We start from the raw sequence: 24,784 nt of genomic DNA, 5'->3' as shown, positions 1-24,784 counted from the left end.
ACAGAAGTGAATAGAGCGGTGGACTAGTGTGCACACGACTGCTCCAGTTCCAGAGGGCTCGGAGACCCTCCATTCTCAGGCCCCCATCGATCTGACAGTTATCACCTATCTCGTGGGTAGATTATAAATTATTTCCATGGGATAAAACCTTTAGCCTCCAGCTTCTGGCACATGGCTGTGTATGTCAGTGCACCATGAGACCCCACTAGAAAGCTGTGTGGTTGATGTCTACATGGGTAGTGTGGCTCGTGCTGCAGCACAAAATGTACAGACGTGGACAAAATTGTTGGTACCCTTTGGTCAATGAAAGAAAAAGTCACAATGGTCACAGAAATAACTTTAATCTGACAAAAGTAATAATAAATTAAAATTCTATAAATGTTAACCAATGAAAGTCAGACATTGTTTTTCAACCATGCTTCAACAGAATTATGTAAAAAAATAAACTCATGAAACAGGCATGGACAAAAATGATGGTACCCCTAACTTAATATTTTGTTGCGCAACCTTTTGAGGCAATCACTGCAATCAAACGCTTCCTGTAACTGTCAATGAGACATCTGCACCTCTCAGCAGGTATTTTGGCCCACTCCTCATGAGCAAACTGCTCCAGTTGTGTCCGGTTTGAAGGGTGCCTTTTCCAGACTGCATGTTTCAGCTCCTTCCAAAGATGCTCAATAGGATTGAGGTCAGGGCTCATAGAAGGCCACTTTAGAATAGTCCAATTTTTTCCTCTTAGCCATTCTTGGGTGTTTTTAGCGGTGTGTTTTGGGTCATTGTCCTGTTGCAAGACCCATGACCTGCGACTGAGACCAAGCTTTCTGACACTGGCTAGTACATTTCTCTCTAGAATTCCTTGATAGTCTTGAGATTTCATTGTACCCTGCACAGATTCAAGACACCCTGTGCCAGACGCAGCAAAGCAGCCCCAGAACATAACAGAGCCTCCTCCATGTTTCACAGTAGGGACAGTGTTCTTTTCTTGATATGCTTCATTTTTTCGTCTGTGAACATACAGCTGATGTGCCTTGGCAAAAACTTCGATTTTTGTCTCATCTGTCCACAGGACATTCTCCCAGAAGCTTTGTGGCTTGTCAACATGTAGTTTGGCATATTCCAGTCTTGCTTTTTTATGATTCGTTTTCAACAATGGTGTCCTCCTTGGTCGTCTCCCATGTAGTCCACTTTGGCTCAAACAACGACGGATGGTGCGATCTGACACTGATGTTCCTTGAGCATGAAGTTCACCTTGAATCTCTTTAGAAGTCTTTCTAGGCTCTTTTGTTACCATTCGGATTATCCGTCTCTTAGATTTGTCATCAATTTTCCTCCTGCGGCCACGTCCAGGGAGGTTGGCTACAGTCCCATGGATCTTAAACTTATGAATAATATGTGCAACTGTACTCACAGGAACATCTAGTTGCTTGGAGATGGTCTTATAGCCTTTACCTTTAACATGCTTGTCTATAATTTTCTTTCTGATCTCTTGAGACAGCTCTTTCCTTTGCTTCCTCTGGTCCATGTCGAGTGTGGTACACACCATATCACCAAACAACACAGTGATTACCTGGAGCCATATATATAGGCCCAATGGCTGATTACAAGGTTGTAGACACCTGTGATGCTAATTAGTGGACACACCTTGAATTAACATGTCCCTTTGGTCACATTATGTTCTGTGTTTTCTAGGGGTACCATCATTTTTGTCCATGCCTGTTTCATGAGTTTATTTTTTTACATAATTCTGTTGAAGCATGGTTGAAAAACAATGTCTGACTTTCATTGGTTAACATTTATAGAATTTTAATTTATTATTACTTTTGTCAGATTAAAGTTATTTCTGTGACCATTGTGACTTTTTCTTTCATTGACCAAAGGGTACCAACAATTTTGTCCACGTCTGTATCTCTGTATGTAGACCCTGAGCACGGACATGTGCATGAAGCCTAAGGCCTAGTTCATACCATTCTACTGCAATACTTCTTGCAGTTTTTGGTTTCTAGTTTTGAATTTTTATAATTGACATCTTTGCAGACCTCTCCTCCCCTTTTATATTAAGATCCTTTACCAGTTTGGTTACAAAAATCTGCATAATGTGAACCTAGCTGTACTGTTATGAGAGCAGATCAGCATTGGGAGGACACGTGTGCAGGTTCAACCAACTGTATAACATGGGTCACAGAGAGTGCTGTCGTTTTTATATACTTGCTTTTATTTTTATGCTTTTCTACAGAATACTATTACACATGAGCATAATTGCAGAAAAAACACTTGCTATGGGCCCCATCAGGTGCTCCATGTAGTGCTGCTTCATATCCCTCCTATAGACTTGTACTGCTAAACACCTTGGTTGGAGTAACTAAACCTTTGAGTAAAAGTTTTGATAAGATGTCTCTAATGCCCTAATAAAAGTTTTTCTAATATATTTTACTAATTGATTTTGTATTTTCATTAGACTTTTTCCTACCTAAAGGGCACCATTCCCCGTGCGCTTAAAACTGACATTTCTGTACACTGGCCAGCGGTGTACGGGCTGCAGACATTTTATAAACGGGGCCGCAGCAGCGCTGTTAGTATGGGCAGGAGCGCACATTGCTGCTCCTGCCTGTGCCCCCGGGGTTTACTAGCTCCTGGCATAGCACATGGGTACCCTGTAACGATGTACTGTGCCAGGATTAGCTGAGAGGAGCGGCTCCTGCCTGAGAACTGCATGTCGGCTCTTAGCCGCTCCTCTCAGCTAATTCTGGCACAGTACATCGTTACAGGGTACCCATGTGCTATGCCAGGGGCAGGCACAGGGGCTGACTGGCAACTTTTGGCCCAGAGGGCAAGTAACACCCAGAGGCCCGCTGTGCCCCCCTCCTGCTTACCCATTTCCCCCGCCTCCTCCTGACCCCCCCCCCCCCCCCCCTTGACACTTTCGTCAGCCATGTAAATTACAACACAGGAAAACAAAATAAACTAAGGATGCTCCGATATATCAGCCGCCGAAACATATCAGCCGAAAATTGCATTTTTGGTATAATGCCGAAAGTGTCATTTTCTGGCTGATACAGTGTTGCATCCGTGTATTCTCTCCTCCCCGCTGGGCGCTGCTCTGTGTCCCCGCTCTGTTTTATCCTAATGAGAAAAATATCATAATAAGGATTTGGAGAAGGGGCAGAGAGATAGCAGAGCAGGGAGAGGCCGGTGCTGCTACTAGGGGCTCATACCATGGGGGAGTAATAAAGCCCACCATAATGCCCCCTTCCCAGTAGTAATAATTCTCCTTATACAGACGTGGACAAAATTGTTGGTACCCTTTGGTCAATGAAAGAAAAAGTCACAATGGTCACAGAAATAACTTTAATCTGACAAAAGTAATAATAAATTAAAATTCTATAAATGTTAACCAATGAAAGTCAGACATTGTTTTTCAACCATGCTTCAACAGAATTATGTAAAAAAATAAACTCATGAAACAGGCATGGACAAAAATGATGGTACCCCTAACTTAATATTTTGTTGCGCAACCTTTTGAGGCAATCACTGCAATCAAACGCTTCCTGTAACTGTCAATGAGACATCTGCACCTCTCAGCAGGTATTTTGGCCCACTCCTCATGAGCAAACTGCTCCAGTTGTGTCCGGTTTGAAGGGTGCCTTTTCCAGACTGCATGTTTCAGCTCCTTCCAAAGATGCTCAATAGGATTGAGGTCAGGGCTCATAGAAGGCCACTTTAGAATAGTCCAATTTTTTCCTCTTAGCCATTCTTGGGTGTTTTTAGCGGTGTGTTTTGGGTCATTGTCCTGTTGCAAGACCCATGACCTGCGACTGAGACCAAGCTTTCTGACACTGGCTAGTACATTTCTCTCTAGAATTCCTTGATAGTCTTGAGATTTCATTGTACCCTGCACAGATTCAAGACACCCTGTGCCAGACGCAGCAAAGCAGCCCCAGAACATAACAGAGCCTCCTCCATGTTTCACAGTAGGGACAGTGTTCTTTTCTTGATATGCTTCATTTTTTCGTCTGTGAACATACAGCTGATGTGCCTTGGCAAAAACTTCGATTTTTGTCTCATCTGTCCACAGGACATTCTCCCAGAAGCTTTGTGGCTTGTCAACATGTAGTTTGGCATATTCCAGTCTTGCTTTTTTATGATTCGTTTTCAACAATGGTGTCCTCCTTGGTCGTCTCCCATGTAGTCCACTTTGGCTCAAACAACGACGGATGGTGCGATCTGACACTGATGTTCCTTGAGCATGAAGTTCACCTTGAATCTCTTTAGAAGTCTTTCTAGGCTCTTTTGTTACCATTCGGATTATCCGTCTCTTAGATTTGTCATCAATTTTCCTCCTGCGGCCACGTCCAGGGAGGTTGGCTACAGTCCCATGGATCTTAAACTTATGAATAATATGTGCAACTGTACTCACAGGAACATCTAGTTGCTTGGAGATGGTCTTATAGCCTTTACCTTTAACATGCTTGTCTATAATTTTCTTTCTGATCTCTTGAGACAGCTCTTTCCTTTGCTTCCTCTGGTCCATGTCGAGTGTGGTACACACCATATCACCAAACAACACAGTGATTACCTGGAGCCATATATATAGGCCCAATGGCTGATTACAAGGTTGTAGACACCTGTGATGCTAATTAGTGGACACACCTTGAATTAACATGTCCCTTTGGTCACATTATGTTCTGTGTTTTCTAGGGGTACCATCATTTTTGTCCATGCCTGTTTCATGAGTTTATTTTTTTACATAATTCTGTTGAAGCATGGTTGAAAAACAATGTCTGACTTTCATTGGTTAACATTTATAGAATTTTAATTTATTATTACTTTTGTCAGATTAAAGTTATTTCTGTGACCATTGTGACTTTTTCTTTCATTGACCAAAGGGTACCAACAATTTTGTCCACGTCTGTAATAGACAGTGCCAAAAATACACCCTTGTAATGTCCCCAGTTGAGCCAATGTCCCCATAGTGCCCCCTATAATGTGCCAGTAGCCAATAGGCCCCCCTATAATGTGCCAGTAGCCATAGGCCCCCCTATAATGTGCCAGTAGCCATAGGCCCCCCATATAATGTGCCAGTAGCCATAGCCTCCCCCATATAATGTGCCAGTACCCATAGCCCCCCATATAATGTGCCAGTAGCCATAGGCCCCCCTATAATGTGCCAGTACCCATAGCCCCCCCCATATAATGTGCCAGTAGCCATACCCCCCCATAATGTGCCAGTAGCCATAGCCCCCCCTATAATGTGCCAGTAGCCATATAGAGACCCCCCTATATTGTGCCAGTAGCCATATAGGGCCCCCCTATAATGTGCCAGTAGCCATATAGGGCCCCCCTATAATGTGCCAGTAGCCATATAGGGCCCCCCTATAATGTGCCATTAGCCATAGCCCCCCTATAATGTGCCAGTAGCCATATAGGGCCCCCCTATAATGTGCCAGTAGCCAGAGAGGGCCCCCCTATAATGTGCTAGTAGCCAGATAGGGCCCCCCTATAATGTGCCAGTAGCCAGATAGGGGCCCCCCTATAATGTGCCAGTAGCCAGATAGCCCCCCCCCCCCTTATAATGTGCCAGTAGCCAGATCGGGCCCCCCTATAATGTGCCAGTAGCCAGATAGGGCCCCCCCCCATAAAGTGCCAGTAGCCAGATAGGGCCCCCCCTATAATGTGCCAGTAGCCAGATAGGGCCCCCTATCAGTGACAGAAATGAGAAGAAGGAGGAAAAAAAGCCAGTCAGACTTATATACTTACCTCCTACCTCCAGCACCTTCACTGAAATACTCCCGTCCCGCCTCCAGCGCTGCTGTCGATGTCCTTACTTTACGGCCGCGCAGCGGCTCAGTCAGGCGGCACGATGACGTCATCGCGTCGCCTGCGCCGGTCCAGCGGCCTCTCTGATAGGCTGCCGGCCGCACGCCTCCCCGCTCCCCGTCTCCCTCCGCAGGCTGCAGAGACTCAGTCACATATCATTCCGGCCCAGCCGGCCGGGACAATGAGCTAACAGAGAGGCCCGGGGGGCAATTGCCCCCCTGCCCCCCGGCCCAGTCCGCCCCTGGGCAGGCAGGAGCAGCAATGTGCGCTCCTGCCCATACTAACAGCGCTGCTGTGGCCCCATTCATAAAATGTCTACTTCCCTTATATCAAAATGCTGTAATGTCACCCAGTGTCTGCTGAAGGGAGCCATGTACCCTCCAAACCTTCTCCAGCCATTCATTTCTATGTTCTTCTGTCTATTCTACAAATACACAGCTGATCCAGTCTGTATTGAAGGAGCTTTATGCCGGCGTCCGCCTGAGTCTCAGTGGTTCTGTGTATTCCAGAAAATATCCAGACGGAATTGCTTCACTCTCTGCTGAGGGTTTGGGTCGGTGCGTGGGCGACATTGGGATTTATCATCCCTGACTCAGGTTCAGGTTGTTCTGGAGTAAAAATGTCTCTTAGAATAAATTATACCACATGATCCATTGTAGCTGTATGTTACTGGTGCCAGTAAAGCAGACGTTCCTGCAGGATCTTGCTGGGAGCCTCCAGTTGGATTATAATGTGTGTGGAAGGCCAGTACGTCACTGCCCAATGCTGACAGAATTCAACTGTTAACCTCCTGTTCTTGGACGCTCTTTGCCCCACAGAAACATTTTATTCAAAATCTGACATATTGAGTGGATTTGGAACTGTCACAATGTAAGAATGCGTTTCCATGTTGCACCCCTAAAACACACTTGTAATCAAGTCTCCATTTTCCTATAGTTCCATGATGTATAATTTGTTGGTTTCCCTTGGCCTGGGATTCATTGGAACTGGTGTGTGAAAGTCAGACAACTGACCATGACAGCACTTAGGAGATTCCTTGAGTTGGAAAGTAATTTGTATAATCCCTGGAAGAAGCCTTCCTTTTTGTTACCAGACCCCGTGGACTTCAGTACAGGAGAATGCGCTGCTCCCACAAAATACATTCAATTTACAGTATGTGCTCACCTAATAAATAGTGATTTCAGAACGCATTAGGGACAAGCCTAACGCTAGGTCAAATAACATGTCAGTGGGATGTTAGGTCATTATGGGAATCTCAATAAACTGGCCATACATTTATCATAGGTCCCTTGAAGTCATCCATGATGAGATGTTCTCCAAAATCTTCTGGCATGTTGTAAGAACATGAAGTTATTCCTCTGCTGTTCATGATTTTCACTGTCACAGAAAGTATTTTTACAAAGCTTTTCAGTCTTTGTCAGACTCTTTCTTCACAGAAATTCCATATCCAGATTATATTGCCAAGAGATAGCTTAGTACTTAGCTGGCCTGTAATGTAGGGTCAGCCTTATGGCCAAGACCTCTAGTACGAGCCCAGGCATCTAGGCCAATCAGTACTGTGTAAAAAGCCGTCCTACCAGGGCTTTTATTTTGGATTTGCTATTAGATGATATTCTTTATGTAGGATTTCTTACCTGTAAATGACCTCAACATTGAAAGTCAGTGCCAGTACTGTGCGTGCCTCCATTCCTCACCTTGTAAACAGCTATTGGACCAGTTTAACATAGTAATGGCAGAATTGTCCCAGGTATCGCTGAGATCAAATCTATAAATTATTTCCAGAGCTGCCATAGTAGTGAATGGAGGATTGCTGAGCATGCTTGGTGCGCTCTCCTTCACATCGGGGGGTCTGTTTTAGAGATAGCAGCTGGTCCCAGACGTGGGATGCCATCAATGTGTGAGATAGGAAAACCCCTTTAAATGTATGACTTTCGTGCACCTGACAGACTTAAAGGGGTATTCCAGTAGGTAAAAGTTATGGATCACGAAAACAGGGGCCCCATACCCCCTGTAGGCCCCTTCTGCTCCCCTGAAATGACTGGAGCTGCTGGTTGCACATGCGTGCTGCTGATCCATTTTTTCTATGGGAATTCTGGAGATAGAAATGGATAGAGGGGCCGCACACGTGCAACCAGCTACTTCGGTGACTTCAGGGGAGCAGCAATGGGGCCTGCAGGGGGTACGGGGCTCCCGTTCTCGTGATTGGTGGGGTCCCAGTGGTAGGACCCCCACAATCCTGTGGATAGGGAATAACTTGTACCTACCGGAAAAACCCTTTAAAGGGGTTCTGCACTTTGTTTTAACTGATCTATCCTCTGGATAGATCATCAGCATCTGATCGGTGGGGGTCCAACGCCCAGGACCCCCGCCGATCAGCTGTTTGAGAAGGCAGCGGCGCTCCAGTAGTGCCGCGGCCTTCTCACTGTTTACCGCCAACCCACTGACGTCACGAGTAGTATCAACTAGTGTGGGCAGGGCTAAGCTCTGTTCACTTGAATGCAGCTTAGCCCCCGCCCACGCTAGTTGATACTAGTCGTGACATCAGTGGGCCGGCAGTGAGAAGGCCACAGCGCTACTGGAGCAACGCTGCCTTCTCAAACAGCTGATCGGTGGGGGTCCTGGGTGTTGGACCCCCGCCGACCAGATGCTGATGGTCTATACAGAAGATAGATCAGTTAAAACAAAGTGCAGAACCCCTTTAAAGGGTTGTTTCAATTCAGCAAATAGCATCTATAATGTAGACAAAGTTAGTACAAGGGTCTTACTAATGTATTGTGATTCTCCATATTGCTTCCTTTGCTGGCCGGATTCATTTTTCAATCACATTATACACTGCTCGTTTCTATGGTTATGACTAGAGATGAGCGAACCAGTCAAAATTAGTTTTGGGTAGAGTTTGACGGATTTTAGAAAAAGTTTGGTTCAGACTGAACGGAAGTTGCTCCAATTGCCCTGAAAGTTGTTGTATAAACCCCTCTAGCCTCGGACTCTTTTTGTTTATTTTTTATGATTTATTTTTTCTCTCCACAAGCTCTTGAACGCGAAGACAGCAATAGTAAATGATGTCTGAGTGACATACATGGCTGTGGGGAAACGCACATCTGATGGTATCGACACACCGCGCCGGCATGTTTCCTGCTTTATCATATTCCAAAGCTTCTGAACATTGTACCTCACCTGGGTCAGATGATGTGTAAAAACATAATTAAAAAAAGTGGCCTGGGGGAACGTGACGGTTCACAAGTGGCATGATGCAGGCCTCAGCAGCAGCCGAACAGAGATGGGCACCGTCAGCGAGGTGTAACCATGGCAAGCAGCCTGCACTGTGAGAAAATGGCGGGACTGATTCACTAATGACGTAGGTATGCTGCTTAATGACATTTAACCACCCTCCACTAATTGTGTGGAAACTGTATACATATAAATGTTAGTGGCATGATGCAGGCCCCAGCAAGCAGCCGCACAGAAATGATGGCTCTCAATACTGGAATTAAACAGATCGATTTTGATTTTGCACATCAGGATGCATCCGTTGTGACTGTGTGAAATTAAAACGGGAAAAAAACGGCCACCAATAAATATAATTTACCTCTAAATTATATCTGAGTGTAATCCTGGGGCTCCGATCGGTTGCCATGGCAGCCAGGACGCTGCTGAAGTGTAAAGCCCAGGGCAGCACGAGGTCCTATTCACCCTGATATTTTTTATTTTATGCATTTTATATAGTGCTACTATATTCCGCAGCGCTGTCCCCAATGAGGCTCACAATCTAAGAATCCCTATCAGTATGTCTTTGGAGTGTGGGAGGAAACCCACGCAAACACGGGGAGAACATACAAACTCCATGCAGATGTTGCCTTTGGTTGGATTTGAACCTAGGACCCCAGCGCTGCAAGGCACCAGTGCTAACCACTGAGCCACCGTGCTGCCCATAGATAGAGATCTATGTGGGTGAAAAGGACAAGGGTTCTAACTCCCCACCAAAATATTAAAAGTTTAAATCCCCCCTTTCCCAACTTTACATATAAAAATATAAACACAATAAAAAATAAATATATTAGGCATCGCCACAAAAGTCAGAGCTATTAAAATATTAAAAAATATCTCCTATGTTATGAACGCGGTGAAAGAATTTTTTATTTTTTAAATTAGCGATTTTTTTTTTGTCACCTTGTCCGCCCAAAAAAATAGGATCTATTATGGGCCAGATGTTCCTTCAAATGTGGAATGCACACGGCTTTTTTGTGTTTTTTTTTTTTTTTGCGTGGTATCCAGTATTGCAATACTTTTTTATGGTATCGAAATTTAATCAAAATTTTGGTATTGTGACAACACCAGAAAGATGATTGACCTCTTGTGCAGTGGGTGGTGTATGTGACCGTTTTTCATTGTCCGAATGGCCGTCGAAGCTCAGCATTTCCCATCCTTGGGGACTATTAACACGTCTGCAACTGTTTTGCGGTCCGGCCATGTGCATTGTGCATTTTGCGGACCGCACATGGCCAGCACTATAAAGGAAGTGCCTTTTATTGTCCTTGGCTGCACACAAGAATAGGACAGCCCCGCAAAAAAATAGAACATGTCCTATTCTTGTCCGCAGCCACGGACAATAAAAGGCACTTCCTTTATAGTGCTGGCCATGTGCGGTCCGCAAAATGCACAATGCACATGGCCGGACCGCAAAACAGTTGCAGACGTGTTAATAGTCCCCAAGGATGGGAAATGCTGAGCTTCGACGGCCATTCGGACAATGAAAAACATACACCAACCACTGCACAAGAGGTCAATCATCTTTGGCTACTTTCACACTAGCGTTCATAGGTCCGTTCGTGAGCTCCGTTTGAAGGGGCTCACGAGCGGACCCGAACGCTTCCGTCCAGCCCTGATGCAGTCTGAATGGATGCGGATCCGCTCAGACTGCATCAGTCTGGCGGCGTTCAGCCTCCGCTCCGCTCGCCTCCGCACGGACAGGCGGACAGCTGAACGCTGCTTGCAGCGTTCGGGTGTCCGCCTGGCCGTGCGGAGGCGAGCGGATCCGTTCAGACTTACAATGTAAGTCAATGGGAACGGATCCGCTTGAAGATGTCACCATATGGCTCAATCTTCAAGCGGATCCGTCCCCCATTGACTTTACATTGAAAGTCTGAACGGATCCGCTCAGGCTGCTTTCACACTTAGAATTTTTTCTAAGTTATTAATGCAGACGGATCCGTACTGAACGGAGCCTCCGTCTGCATTAATATGATCGGATCCGCTCAGAACGGATCCGATCGAACGCTAGTGTGAAAGTAGCCTTTCTGGGGTTGTCACAATACCAAAATTTTAATTAAATTTCGATACCATAAAAAAGTATTGCAATACTGGATACCACAGTGTGCTGTCCGCATCTTTTGTGGCCCCATTGAAAATGAATGGGTCCGCATCCGTTCCGCAAAATTGCGTAATGGATGCGGACGTGTGAATGGACCCTTAGTGTGCCGCTGCAGTCACAATGTATTCCTGGCCCACCAGGACCTAATGTGCTGCAGCATTTCCCTTCAATTGCTCCTTTTTGACAGATATTTCCGTCATTACAAAGTGCCATAACATCTGTTAAAAAGTTTTTATTCTGCGCACTTGTTTTTGTTTTCTGCGCTAAATTCCAAAACCATCTGAGGACTAATGTGAATTAGCACAAAAATGGCAGACGCAGAATTAAAGAACTGAATTAAAATGACTTCTGAATCCGCACATTGGTGCGATGAATGGTCTTCCCTATTCGCTTCATGCGCTGCAGCTGTTCTCTGTCCCTGGGCAAACACCCGGCTTCCTGGTCGGACTGCACACAGAGCTGTCTACATTGGATCAGGGCCACCCATTCAGTATTTCTGTGGGTGACCCAAGGCACGGGTCAATGGCACTTTGACCACACCTTGAGGCTCACAGCTGTAGTAGTATCACAACAGTTTTTAATGACGGCCTCTCCAAGGCGATTAACAGTATACAGTATATCTGCTCTCTCATCAGATGTTCTCTGTAAAGACTAACCCCGCAGTGGTAAAACACGCTTTACTCGCCACTCTCCATTTACCACCATTATCTCCCCAGCCTAGCTCAACACAAAGCCGCTCTCTCCTGCTCCAGGAGAGAACAGTGCTCCCAATTCCGTGTCTTGTAAAAGGATATGCTCTATGAATGGTATCTAGGAAAAGCTACAACCAATGACTTGTCTGTGTCACCGAGCTCCGACATTCAGGGGATTCATTGTACTTATGAAGGGCCATTTATCCCAAGCATCTCAGTGGATAGAAACCCTGCTTCATTGTGTCCTGCAGCATCATATCCCTTCCAGGATTTACTAGAGCTCTGACGGAAAGCATGAAGTCGGGCTTCACTGGGACCATGAGGAATCTGTGCCGTAAAGGATCTTCCATGGACAAGGTGCTCGCAGGCAGTAACGCCGTACATCAGGAGCCTTTGTATTCTCCTTGGCCATTTATGTGTAGCTATATATTTCCAGTTTGTAGAAACATTCGGGTTTTCCTGGTTGAAAGCATATTTGCTCCTGGATTATTTAAATGGCAGAATAATGGACTCTGATGGTGCTTTCATGGTGGAATAAAAAAGCCATCAACCCACCAGGGATTTGTGTTTTTTTGCATGATGTGATCATTGAAGCCGTCTATCCCAGCTGTAGGGGTGGTCAGCATCTATTCAGTGTTCATGGAGGAAGGACAGCATAGATCCAATCTCTGTACAGCGCCACAGATTAGGTTTACGCCGGGTGCACAATAGGAAACTGCAGGCCGCAGTAATGACCTCTGCATTGTCTAGCCCCATCCCGTCATCCACATGTTGTAGAGTATGTGCTATTATTTGAATGGCCATTGTAGAGGAGATGCACGCTGGAGGGGCCGCTGATGCAGTCACACAGTCCTGCAGTTTACTGCTGGGTGTTGTAGTATGAACCAGTGGCCTGCACTGGAGCCCGACCAGTTCTAATTACGCAGAGGGTGTTATCCAGTAATCCACACGTTACAAGAAGCGTAGCCGTTAACTCTGCATCAGACCATCACACGACAATAGCACCACATGAATTATGGTAGAGAACATGTACTGGGTATTTGAGTGGCTGCTCCACGCTAATGCATGAACAAATTTCCTGAAAGCACATGTCCCACCCATACTATAGGAAATATGTGATATGTGAGTAGCATGCACACAGCACCAGGAGGTTCCTGTCAAATTCTTAACGTATCTATTCCTGTCCAGTCTTGCTTCAGCCATCATTTGCAGCTTCTGCTCAGAGACGTTTTCTCCGGGTAGATGAATGTAAATTACAAGTGACAGCTCTGGTATGACACTGGTAGGGCCAGATATCTAATGCCCAGCTTTAACAGCCGCGGTTAGAGGGCAGAAATCCTTCCTTGAAACTTCCTAGGTATAAGAGCCAATCCCCAAAAATGCAAAGAAACACGGCACTAAACTGCAGTGTGATGATGGCAATAAAAAAAAATCACCATGGAGCAGGGCATAGTGAAAGGGAGGGTGGAGGTAGCAGTCAAACCCAGGCCCTGGTGTCTAAAGGGGACCAGATGCCCTTCTGCCACATAAGACGACACCCATGGTATAAATGGCACGTGGTAGGGGTGGCCATCTTACAGATTTTGCATTGGGTCCAGATGCCCCAAGTTGCACCTTTAACATTGAGCGAAAACATCTATTAGGAATCTGATGATAAACAGCATAGACACAGTGAGACTTCATGTTACATATGTGATGCACGGATGTGGTTTCATACATATGTAGCTATGTTCACATGAGGACAAACTGCTGCTGATTTACAATCGGAAAAGGGGTTTCTGCTGAATAATCCACATTCAGAACGCCATAAAGACCTTCCCATTTGTTTTATTTTTCCACATAGATTTTTTCAACGCCTCGTCTCAGGACTAGATTTTATGTCTCCATCGATGTGTTAGTAGGAGGCTATGCTCTGGATGTAGAGGGCTGATTTTTATTGCGTGAACACTCAGGGATATGCAGTGAAATGATTGCCCTGAGAGTGAATAAATAGTCGTCTGTGGTGACCAAATGGATGGGTGCGGAATACCAAACGCCCATGAGATGTTATGATTGCGTATTCTGCAGGCAAATCTATCAGATGGGCCAGTAACACATTAATACCTCCTGTCACAAATTCCAGCCCAGTAATATTCCACTATTGACATTGGCTTTCTGATTTATTAACTGGATTGGCCCTTTGTATGATGCATATTGAAGGAAGCAGGGGAGTTGTAGTAATCCTCAAGATTAAGTAATATTCCAGCAGTCTTCTGAAAGTGAGGGACATTTGGCACCACCAAAGTCTGCATGTTCTGCCAGGAACCTGTCAGCATTTCGTCCTGGCAGGAGCCAAGATAAAACGGACAGGTTGTCAGAGGACGATGTAATATGGACCCAACGGGATGTCCCCCCTGACCATCCTCCCCAGCATTCCCAGACACGATTATTTAACCGTTTTCCTTGGATCAGCTTTTAAACAAATATTCTTAACCTGCGCCCTGCCAGCTGGGTTTGTGTTAGGAATTTTGGGCCACTCGGAGAAGATTAATTGTACATTAACATATATCAGGTGCCAAACGGGAAGAAGCCAGCAGTGTCCATTTGCTTAAGTATAAATTTTGACCAATTGAAATGTTGAGTCCACACATGGTATCTATGAACAAACAGAACCAGATTGACTCTTGAATTTTAGTTATTTAAAGCTATGTTTTTCAGATGAATTCTATGTTGTGTAGATATTAAAGGGGTTGTCCAACTTCTAAGTGTGTTTTTAATTAACCACACCCACCCAGTGGGACCTATGAAGGGAAGCATACTTACCTGCTCTTGGGGACGTGTGTCAGTGCTGAACCCAAGGAGCCGAGACCGAGTGTCAGGGAGCAGGTTTTTCTTTTAAAGGCTATGGATACCTTCGGGGGTAATTTTGAATTATTGCATTGTACTTAGTTTGAGCTAAAAAAAAATAAAAAATTCAATTGGTCTTTATAACAAAATCTGGAATCCTTTTTTGTGTACAGAGCTGAGATGCTGTAGTAGCAGCCTGTGGATTTTCTGTCTTTTCCGTCAGTTGGGGAGCTGACGGGCTCCTTATCTCTGCTCTCTGACCTTATAATCACTCATTAAACCTCATATCTTACTGATAAGAATGGGGCTTCAATAAGTGTTTCTGACCTCTTGGTAGTTTAGAGATGAGGGTTATTAGATGACAACACAAAGCAAAAGTACCATTCACACAGTTAGAAAACCAGTTAACCCTTTGTGACAGAATGGCTCAATATTTTTAATAAAGACCAATTAAAAATATGATTTTTTTAGCCAAAAATAAGTAAAATGCTATCATAAACAAAGCTTGTCTCCAAAGTTGTACATATATTTAACAGGTCCTTCCGGGTTGGGAATATTGAAAACACAATTTGATGTTAGAAACCTCTTAAAGGGAACCTGTCACTGGGATTTTGGGTATAGAGCTGAGGACATGGGTCGCTAGATGGCCGCTAGCACATCGGCAATACCCAGTCCCCATAACAAAAAAACATTTGATACATATGCAAATTAACCTGAGATGAGTCCTGTCCGTGAGATGAGTCCTGTCCGTGAGATGAGTCCTGTCCGTGAGATGAGTCCTGTCCGTGAGATGAGTCCTGTCCGTGAGATGAGTCCTGTCCCTGAGATGAGTCCTGTCCCTGAGATGAGTCCTGTCCGTGAGATGAGTCCTGTACGTGAGATGAGTCCTGTACGTGAGATGAGTCCTGTACGTGAGATGAGTCCTGTACGTGAGATGAATCCTGTCCCTGAGATGAGTCCTGTCCGTGAGATGAGTCCTGTCCGTGAGATGAGTCCTGTCCGTGAGATGAGTCCTGTCCGTGAGATGAGTCCTGTCCGTGAGATGAGTCCTGTCCGTGAGATGAGTCCTGTCCCTGAGATGAGTCCTGTCCCTGAGATGAGTCCTGTCCGTGAGATGAGTCCTGTCCGTGAGATGAGTCCTGTCCGTGAGATGAGTCCTGTACGTGAGATGAGTCCTGTCCGTGAGATGAGTCCTGTCCGTGAGATGAGTCCTGTCCGTGAGATGAGTCCTGTCCGTGAGATGAGTCCTGTCCGTGAGATGAGTCCTGTCCCTGAGATGAGTCCTGTCCCTGAGATGAGTCCTGTCCCTGAGATGAGTCCTGTCCCTGAGATGAGTCCTGTCCCTGAGATGAGTCCTGTCCCTGAGATGAGTCCTGTCCCTGAGATGAGTCCTGTCCGTGAGATGAGTCCTGTCCGTGAGATGAGTCCTGTCCCTGAGATGAGTCCTGTCCGTGAGATGAGTCCTGTCCCTGAGATGAGTCCTGTCCCTGAGATGAGTCCTGTCCCTGAGATGAGTCCTGTCCGTGAGATGAGTCCTGTCCGTGAGATGAGTCCTGTCCCTGAGATGAGTCCTGTCCCTGAGATGAGTCCTGTCCGTGAGATGAGTCCTGTACGTGAGATGAGTCCTGTACGTGAGATGAGTCCTGTCCGTGAGATGAGTCCTGTACGTGAGATGAGTCCTGTACGTGAGATGAGTCCTGTCCCTGAGATGAGTCCTGTCCGTGAGATGAGTCCTGTACCTGAGATGAGTCCTGTACGTGAGATGAGTCCTGTACGTGAGATGAGTCCTGTACGTGAGATGAGTCCTGTACCTGAGATGAGTCCTGTCCGTGAGATGAGTCCTGTCCCTGAGATGAGTCCTGTCCGTGAGATGAGTCCTGTCCCTGAGTCCTGTCCCTGAGATGAGTCCTGTCCCTGAGATGAGTCCTGTCCGTGAGATGAGTCCTGTCCGTGAGATGAGTCCTGTCCGTGAGATGAGTCCTGTCCGTGAGATGAGTCCTGTCCGTGAGATGAGTCCTGTCCGTGAGATGAGTCCTGTCCGTGAGATGAGTCCTGTCCGTGAGATGAGTCCTGTACCTGAGATGAGTCCTGTCCGTGAGATGAGTCCTGTCCGTGAGATGAGTCCTGTCCGTGAGATGAGTCCTGTCCGTGAGATGAGTCCTGTCCGTGAGATGAGTCCTGTCCGTGAGATGAGTCCTGTCCGTGAGATGAGTCCTGTCCGTGAGATGAGTCCTGTCCCTGAGATGAGTCCTGTCCCTGAGATGAGTCCTGTCCGTGAGATGAGTCCTGTCCGTGAGATGAGTCCTGTCCGTGAGATGAGTCCTGTCCGTGAGATGAGTCCTGTCCCTGAGATGAGTCCTGTCCGTGAGATGAGTCCTGTCCGTGAGATGAGTCCTGTCCGTGAGATGAGTCCTGTCCGTGAGATGTGTCCTGTCCGTGAGATGAGTCCTGTCCGTGAGATGAGTCCTGTCCGTGAGATGAGTCCTGTACGTGAGATGAGTCCTGTCCGTGAGATGAGTCCTGTCCGTGAGATGAGTCCTGTCCCTGAGATGAGTCCTGTCCGTGAGATGAGTCCTGTCCGTGAGATGAGTCCTGTCCGTGAGATGAGTCCTGTCCGTGAGATGTGTCCTGTCCGTGAGATGAGTCCTGTCCGTGAGATGAGTCCTGTACGTGAGATGAGTCCTGTACGTGAGATGAGTCCTGTACGTGAGATGAGTCCTGTCCCTGAGATGAGTCCTGTCCCTGAGATGAGTCCTGCACGTGAGATGAGTCCTGTCCCTGAGATGAGTCCTGTCCCTGAGATGAGTCCTGTCCCTGAGATGAGTCCTGTCCCTGAGATGAGTCCTGTACGTGAGAAGAGTCAGGGACCTGACTCATCTCAGGTTAATTTGCATATGTATCAAATCAGGTTTTTTACACAATAAAAGCACACAGAGCTATGGGGACTGGGTATTGCGGATGTGCTAGCGGCCATCTAGCAACCCATGTCCTCAGCTCTATACACAAAATCCTGGTGACAGGTTCCCTTTAAGTTTTAAAATAATTTTTGGTGATATAAAAGTTTCCATATCATTATGTTTAAAAAAATATATATAAAAATCATCTTAAAATCCTGCAGGTTTGACACTGGCCACTTCCTTGTCTGTTCAGATCACTTTTCCGCAGTCATCTCTTTAGCAGCATGGACAGAATTGCACAGACAGATAACACCTTTATATAGATAACACAATATCCACTACTCACAATATTTGATGGTAACAGCTTATCTACTTCCCCTCCCTGCACAATGACCTCTGAACAGGTCACAGAGCATGCCTAGAAAACTCTCGCCTAGCAGTCAGCGAGTCCTCTCCAGACAGTTGTGTCTATAGCCCGTGCTGGCTGCTGTAAAGCATAGCTCTAAATGCTGTTATCAACAGCTCAGGCAAGATGGCCGCCCCCACAATCATGTTGAGGAAATAGAATTTAAAAAAATACAGCAAGAAAATAAAAACATATTGTATTGCTGACACATTCCCTTTAAGAGAAATCCACAATAGTGGCATTGAAATGTAAAATCGGGGGTTGTTAAATATCTCCATTGTGTTTCCATTCGGGTACACTTTATGGTTAAAGACTCTGAAGATGTTGTTAGACTTTCAGTCTCTGACTTTATGAAACAGCATAATCATCCAATAAACCTAAAAGGAATTCACTTCATTTCGGAAAGTGAATGCAAAAAAAGTGTTGATGATGTCATGTACGAGGGGCGTGTGGTTGGTTGCTATGGGAAGGCTTTCTTTACATGAACATTAACATTGTATCTACTATGAGAACACAAAGTAACTTTTCTCAGCAATTATTAAGTGCGACCGTGGAAGGTAATGAAGGCGGCCGAGACCGTCCTGTAACATTAAGCAATTATGGAGCCATAATGTGGACAGGTGGTTGTAGTTTACACTGTAGTCATGACAATCTCCTCTCTGCTACATCTCAAGCTCATCGATACCATATGTCAGTGAGCGCAGGAGAGCAGGATCTAGACCCATCATTGTGCACCATCGTCCTTCTCGCTGTATCGTTTTTATGTTTTCAAGTGTAAGAAAAGGCAGAAGCCGCCACTTAAGTCAATGACACAACAGCCAATGATCAATATCGGATACGTGATCAGAGCCTCATAATCGCTGTCAGTATAATATTGTAACCGTCGTCTTCCAGTCCTGTCTGGAGCTGGGAGCGGTGGACAGAACTGGTATTTCTCATAAACACGACTTACATCTCTCAAGATAATAAGCATTTCATAGAAACAAAACTTATCTGCAAAATGGGATTTGTAAATATTCTTTTTTACAACCACATTCCTAACACTTGTGCAGAATAAGATCCTGAAAACGGTGTCATCTGCTGGAGGATCTTATCAGCCGCAGATGTATAAAGAGCGAAAAAAGAAAACTATGTGTCTGCTCGGAGAAGCCGGTGAAGAAGCAGGAGGCGTCCTGACATTGTAGCTGCACATGGAACTCATACATCACAATGGATACGTTTTCCTAGGACATCGTCCCTGTATCCCATGCATATAAATCCAGTTAATCGTCGCTGTATGTGTACATGTTTCACAGCCTCTCTGAAGAATGGAATAACTTGGCAGAAGATTCAGATTCAAGAGTAGGAATGTATGAAAAGCTAGAACTTGTGGTAATATAGATGACCCATGTAATATACAGCACAGGAGAGGTGGAGCAGCGTATTCAGTCAGTAGTCTCCTATTGTAATGTGAGAAAGATAATGAATATAAAGAATCCCCATTCTCAGGGAGTTTTATCAGATGCTTTCCACAAGACTCTGCTTTTCGGTATTATTCTGAAATATGTTCCAGTTTGTAGTTGGTCTGCTGTTCATGATGGTCTGTTTGTAGTTGGTCTACGTCCTAAAGGCTACAGGCTGTCACCAAAAAGGTAGGGAGCATACTGCCGGGAGGATCAGTGACTTCTAGAGGTGAGGATTAGGCCTACCTGCACAATGGTGGGAGTGATGTTACCGCTATGAGACAAGTTTTGTTTATGATTGTATTTTACTAATTTTTGGCTAAAAATCATATTTTCAATTGGCCTTTATAAAAAATATTGAGCCATTCTGTCACAAAGGGTTAACTATTTTTCTAGCTGTGTGACTGGTACTGTCACTTTCACTTTACTAAAGCATCTCAGCTTTGTACACAAAAAAGCATTCCAGATTTGTAATGAAGACCAATTGAAAAAATATATTTTTAGCTCACAATAATTACACTGCAATAATAAAAAAAATTGCCCCCAAAGGTGTCCATAGCCTTTAATCCCAGACTTGCATAGACTACCTGGACTGCAGGACCATGGCCTCAGAGCTAAACTCATCACTGGATGTCAGCAGACTGCAGTTTACTGTTACAAAACAGCTTGTAGTCTGCTGACAGGTTGGAAGGCAGTTTGCGGTAAATGTTAATCTCTAGTGCAGCTCAGCAATGTATCTCAGACTAGATCAGTCTTGGCGAACCTGTGGCACGGGTACCAGGGGGGCACTCAGAGCACTCTCTGTGGTGGTGGCACTGCAGCACTCAGAGCCTTCTCTTTGGGTACCCTCTCCCTGGTGGACCAATATGCCTTAGGCTTTTCCTGCCTTTCATCAGCGCAGGACGCATTGCATGTAGGAAAGCTATTATACCTACACAATAAAGTACATGGAAGATATACTATACTGGACTGTAGTATTCAGGTTACATTGTCGTGTTGGCACTTTGCGATAAATAAGTGGGATTCTGGTTGCAGTTTGGGCACTCGGTCTGTAAAGGGTTCGCCATCAGTGCGCTAGATGAATACATTTAATGTGAATAACACCTACAGGAGGGCAGCCGGTCATAGAAATATATTATAAAAGTAGATTCACTTTCTTAATAGACAGTCACAGGTCTGCAAAAAGCTAAAAGTTATTTGGGGGTCATTAATCAAAGACCGGCCTTTTACGCTGGCGTTTGATATCCCCTGTGCTGCCAGAGGATGTGCCTAATTTATGATAGGGTGTAGACCTCGTCAGATATTAGACGCATTCTCTGCCCATGTGTGCACCTGGAGTGAAATCTTCTTTAGCCCCTGACAGGAGTAGATTTCAAGCGTTTCCTGGTGTAAAACTTTGTGAATTTGCCAAAGCTGAGGCAGGGCCCCCACACTGCCCCCGCAGGCAGTGCCCCCACACTGCCCCCGCCTCCCCAGGCAGCGCCCCCCACCTCCCCAGGCAGCGCTCCCACACTGCCCCACCTCCCAAGGCAGTGCTCCCACACTGCCCCACCTCCCAAGGCAGTGCTCCCACACTGACCCACCTCCCAAGGCAGTGCTCCCACACTGCCCCCGCCTCCCCAGGCAGCGCCCCCACCTCCCCAGGCAGCACTCCCACACTGCCCCACCTCCCAAGGCAGTGCTCCCACACTGTCCCCGCCTCCCCAGGCAGATCCCCCACACTGCCCCCACCTCCCCAGGCAGCTCCCCCACACTGCCCCCACCTCCCCAGGCAGCGCCCCCACCTCCCCAGGCAGCACTCTTACACTGCCCCACCTCCCAAGGCAGTGCTCCCACACTGCCCCCGCCTCCCCAGGCAGCGCCCCCACCTCCCCAGGCAGCACTTCCACACTGCCCCACCTCCCAAGGTAGTGCTCCCACACTGCCCCACCTCCCAAGGCAGTGCTGCCCCACCTCCCAAGGCAGTGCTCCCACACTGCCCCACCTCCCCAGGCAGCGCCCCCACCTCCCCAGGCAGCACTTCCACACTGCCCCACCTCCCAAGGCAGTGCTCCCACACTGCCCCACCTCCCAAGGCAGTGCTCCCACACTGCCCCTGCCTCCCCAGGCAGCGCCCCCACACTGCCCCCACCTCCCAAGGCAGTGCTCCCACACTGCCCCACCTCCCAAGGCAGTGCTCCTACACTGCCCCACCTCCCAAGGCAGTGCTCCCACACTGCCCCCGCCTCCCCAGGCAGCGCCCCCACACTGCCCCCACCTCCCCAGGCAGCACTCCCACACTGCCCCACCTCCCAAGGCAGCACTCCCACACTGCCCCCACCTCCCCAGGCAGTGCTCCCACACTGCCCCGCCTCCCCAGGCAGCGCCCCCACCTCCCCAGGCAGCACTTCCACACTGCCCCACCTCCCAAGGCAGTGCTCCCACACTGCCCCCGCAGGCACTGCCCCCACCTCCCCAGGCAGCGCCCCCACACGGCCCCGCCTCCCCAGTTACATAATTGCCTTGCTAACCATGGCAGGTACATCTACCCAATATATATATATATTGTATATACTGGTGTTATAAGAGCCGCCTCACTTTAGGCTCAATTCACACGTCCGTGATGTGTTGCGGACCCGCAAATTGCGGGTCTGCAACACACCAGCCCGGCACCCCCATAGAAATGTCTATTCTTGTCCGCAAGCTGAATAGGACAAGAATAGGACATGTTCTATCTTTTGCGGAGCTGTGGACCCGAAGATCGGGGATGCGCTCCGCAATTGCGGATGCAGACAGCACACTGTGTGCTGTCCGCATCCATTCCGTCCCCATAGAGAATGAATGGGTCCGGATGCGGACCCATTCTGCGGATGTGTGAATGGAGCCTCACTGTTGGCCTGTAATGTCCTGGATTTCTGGAAGTAAAGACACCAAATAATAACTATGAGGCAGAATCGCTTGTAATAGCTGCCGAGCTGCATGTATATTAGTGGCCATGCGGGAGTAATTCTACCAGTATTGTGTAAGAGGAAAGTTTATATCTGCACCTGCCTTGAAAGTCATCAGTTTTGCTGCTTTTAGGCCAATTTTCTGCTTTGGGAAATAATATGTGAAGCCTAAGCCGAGGTTCCCTGCGCCACAGGGAGTCCACTACGAATGTATGGCTCTCGTTCAGCTGCATTTGTCAGATTACAGGTCAAGTAACCTTATAATGCGCTGATTTAATTTCCCCGAGAGATTCTTTACAATCCTTAGTGTTATGTGTCCAGAATGGACCTTAAAATGATAGGATCAGAGGGAAAAGCATCATTAGAGTTTACAGAGAGAGTGGAGCATTGGTGATATCATTGCAGATATTGTCCTAATGTCCTGTACACCCATATCCAGGGAGACGGTACTGTGGCCATACGTAAAGAGTGGGAGCAGGTAGTGACATTTAGCTGAAAGCTGGCCCGTCAACTGTAGAGTGACCTTGTGGACCATAGTGGGGAACTTCATAAAGAGGACCTCCCCGGACCCCTGGTTTACTAGCCAATCTCTCTATGTTCTGCCATTTCTTTATTATTTCTACTAGCAGTTATGAATGAATTGCTTTTAGCCTTCAGTAAGGGTACAGAGGGGTGTTACCAGTTGGGGGGGTGTACCTGAACAAATGGCCATATGTTGACCTTAGACCCCCATTATAGTATGCACCTTTTGTAGAGAAGCAATCCAATGTGCGAGGACTCCTGGCCCACGTAGTACGTATTACAGAGCAGGCACACGTTATCTTATTTAGACATAGTCTGAGAACTTTTGCTTTATACAGCAAGTTGCCAAGTTCCTTTCCTCCCACGTTAGCTGTTCTGGTTTCTGTGGAAACTGTCGGCCAATAGACGTCCGAGGCGACTGCACACAAGGGAAGCGTTAAACGGAGAGCGTGCAACTTTCTTTTTGACAGATTTGGTCCCTGAGACATGAAGCCGCTCGGTGAAGCCACACGACAGGCTACATTCTGTTTCTAATTCCAAGAGCATTTGGTTTAGTAAATATAATACATTTATATATAAAAACCACAGGATAATGGTCTCCAGGTCCAGGCATGCTGTCACTTCTTAGTCCAGGGTTATGGGGGTTGTTGCAGCAGGTGTAATACATGGCGTGCGAGCGATAAGAACACTGCTGTGTGATAAGATTCCCAATATCCGCTGGTAAGGACAGTGACTACAGCTACTCTCATTATGCAATGTGTGTAGATCACTAAATGAAGGGTTAATCATCTCAGCAGATTGCACCCTTACTTTTGGTTATTATTTCAGTATTGTATGTGGCGGTTTTACATTTTTTTTATGTGATCCTGATGCCTCTTTCTCATTGGCCGCTGGTTCTCTGGCAGCCGAACCCGCGGCCACAGATGACAGTAGACGGCTCCAGGTCAAGGCCTCATTCACTTTCTTCCTGTCATTGCATCACCATTCATTCCTGTGCAGACTCGGTCACACCTCCGCTCAGTGCATATTACTGTAGTATGCCAGGCTCATTAACCGCTAGAATCTACCGTGCTCCACAGCTGAACTCACATTTCATGTACTATCACAACCAAACTGTACTCGGAGCCATGCGCTACAATACAGATGAGGAGCCTGCCTCCCAAAAACCAGACCTCTCTATAAGCGCTAATAAGAGACTTCTGTGCCTCCTCTGAGAATTACACAGCAATCTTACCAAGGCCATTTACCTCTGGCCGGCAGCTGTGCACCAGACACATGCCCTGGCCCCTGCCTCTGCTGTGTGCACCAAGAACATGTTAAATCCAGCAGAAAACTCATTTTGGCTTTGTGACAACAGATAAATGCAGTTGTCAGGAACTGCAGCGAGTCTGTGCAGCGTGAATTACCAGCCATCGCTCTCCCTTCACAGGTACATAGAGCAGCTCTACTACAGGCAGAACTGACACTGCGGGTCCTGCTGACGGCCAGGTACAACATGCAGCACATGTAGGTTTAGGCTGTGCACTTACCCTGCAGCTGACAGTCTCATGCATGGCTATAGGTCCTCCCTATAGGAATTATTGTGGACATTCCTCCCAGCCTGTAAGTTACATTCTCATCCTGAGACACAGTGTGCTGGACTGCAGCATTACTTCTGAAACCTTCTTTCTCAGCTGAAGTCTCAAGTTCCAGCCTGGGATTCCCTTCTCCACCCCTTTACAGATACTTAACCCTGATCCTGCTGAACATTGACTGCAGGGAGAATCCACACATCTACAGTGATAGCCACTGGATAGTGGTAGTCTGTCTGTAATGGGCATTCTTGTTTATCATAATCAGATGGTTGCCTGTAGTTATTTCACAGGGCGCCAATACTTATCGGAGCCT

The 24,784-nt window shown here is 46.7% G+C and overlaps 1 protein-coding gene across 1 annotated transcript in view; it reads right to left on the bottom strand.

Annotated features, from left to right (window-relative positions):
- ZNF469 (zinc finger protein 469) overlaps positions 1-24,549 on the bottom strand; it is a 425,851-nt gene extending 401,302 nt beyond the window's left edge. Inside the window, exon 1 of the mRNA XM_044270254.1 lies at positions 24,427-24,549. The gene's annotated coding sequence lies outside the window, so the exon portion shown is untranslated. The remainder of the gene's footprint in view (positions 1-24,426) is intronic.
- Between the last annotated feature and the right edge of the window lie 235 nt (positions 24,550-24,784).

Source organism: Bufo gargarizans, chromosome 10 (genome assembly GCF_014858855.1).
Source record: "Bufo gargarizans isolate SCDJY-AF-19 chromosome 10, ASM1485885v1, whole genome shotgun sequence".
In the NCBI taxonomy this organism is placed as follows: domain Eukaryota; kingdom Metazoa; phylum Chordata; class Amphibia; order Anura; family Bufonidae; genus Bufo; species Bufo gargarizans.
This window is presented reverse-complemented; position numbering and strand designations above follow the sequence as displayed.